This window comes from Penaeus monodon, chromosome 15, assembly GCF_015228065.2.
Source record: "Penaeus monodon isolate SGIC_2016 chromosome 15, NSTDA_Pmon_1, whole genome shotgun sequence".
NCBI classification, from domain to species: domain Eukaryota; kingdom Metazoa; phylum Arthropoda; class Malacostraca; order Decapoda; family Penaeidae; genus Penaeus; species Penaeus monodon.
Window position 1 is genome coordinate 1,869,847 of NC_051400.1, and position 1,691 is coordinate 1,871,537.

The following is a 1,691-nucleotide window of genomic DNA, read 5'->3' on the forward strand; positions in this document are numbered from 1 at the left end:
AACAGGATGTCCTGGCACTTGTAAACAAAGGAGTAACTGGTAGCGGCCGCGTGATATGAATGCCGTTACAGCGAGTTGATAACCTGTATGAGTCACTCGGTTGGTACGCGTTACCCCCGGGAGAGCTCGCCTCAAGAGTGGAATATAGATAATGAATTTTCTGTCGAGATTGTGTAATCGCGGAGCTGCTGTTGGCTTCAAAAAAAGGGCACTGGAGGGCGACGGTACGGTTGGTGATTAGAGCATTGTTGTGGTGCTCTTTCTGCGTGGTACTGAATTTTCTTTGATGCCTTTTCTTCTTCATGTGTTCCTTCCTGTTCTTTTCTCTCCTCTACCTTCTTTTCTTCTGTTTTCCTTCTTGTTCTTTTCTCCTTCTCTCTACCTTTCGTCTTCCTCCCTGTCCTATGTCCACCCCATGTGATCTCGCATACCAATCGGTGGTTATTTCAGATTACTCCCATTATTGTCACGTGGTAAAGAGAGGTCGAACGTGCTGTGTAACCTGATAACACAATGGTGGTGGTAGTTGACATAGTCAGGGAAAGGAGGGCGGAAGGGGGAGCAAGCAGGTAAACGGAACAGGTTCGGCATATCTTAGTAGATTTAGTGAGGGAGGAACCGGGAGACTGACAGAGGGGGAAGAGGAGAGGTAACGCCTTCTCATCCGATGCGGTGGCGTTCCTCAAGGGTTTTGGTACTCGCACCTAGTCCGTCTCTCCGTTGTTTATAACTGTGGTTTCCCAAGCTTGAGGCCCGAAAGGGGACAAGCGGTAACTTTATCGACAGGTTGAGGACATGGTTAGGAATATAGTAAGAATGGCAGTTAAAAAAGGGGGGGTTAGGACGCAAACGAATAGCAGTCAAAACCGCAGCCTGGCCATGAATTTCTTCGCATGACTCACGGCAAGATTTTAGGTTGAAGACTCCGTGGACTCGGCGAGGGCTGGAACGACGAGCGAGCTTCAGGTGTGCGAACCGGCAGGGGGAGACGTTCACGACTCGTATGGAAGTGAAAAAGAATGAAGCTCATTAATGTCATGAATAAAAAGAAAAATAATAATAAGTGGACAGGGAACTTTATGAAGTCTCCGAAGCGTGTCCCCCCCCCCCTGGTCGTTCAGTTCGCGAGGGGAGGAACAGCCGAATGTTTTCACCTTCACATCTGCTGTTGCCTAGTAACGGTGGTGCAGGGGTTGAGTACGTAGGGTGTGGTAAAGGATCGGGAGGAAGGGGGGGGGGTTGGGGGGTTCTTGTATCGTGGGGAAGGTGTGGTGGAGGAAAATACGAGGTAGGGGAAGGGGAGGAAGGCTGGTTTTAAGAAGGTGCGGGTGGAGGTTTGGATACTGCCTGAACGTCCCTGCTTTTAGACGTTATGTATAAGGCATTGCGGGGGGATCAGCCTTCCATTTGTCTTCCGGGGATTGGTGCGAAGGGTCCGCTCGCGGTTGTAAGGCGACGGGAGAGTCGGTGCGAGGGAGGACGGATTTGTTTGCAGCCCCGCCCGGAAAGCGGAGGCAAGTGTGCAGGCGGGCGTGGGCGGGCCAAGCGCTGTACAGGTGTGTCGGCGGGGAATAGCAGGAGGGAAGGGCGGGCGAGCGAGCGATGACGGCGACCTCCAGCGGTGGTTTTGGGAAGGAAGAGATTTTGATAACGATAGCGATGATACCGATAAGGTGATGATGGTGGTGGTT

At 51.8% G+C, this 1,691-nt stretch overlaps 1 protein-coding gene across 1 annotated transcript in view; it reads left to right on the forward strand.

Annotated features, from left to right (window-relative positions):
* The window catches only part of LOC119581628 (MAP/microtubule affinity-regulating kinase 3-like), a gene marked incomplete in the record, with an annotated part of 89,364 nt that overhangs the window by 16,283 nt on the left and 71,390 nt on the right, over window positions 1–1,691 (forward strand).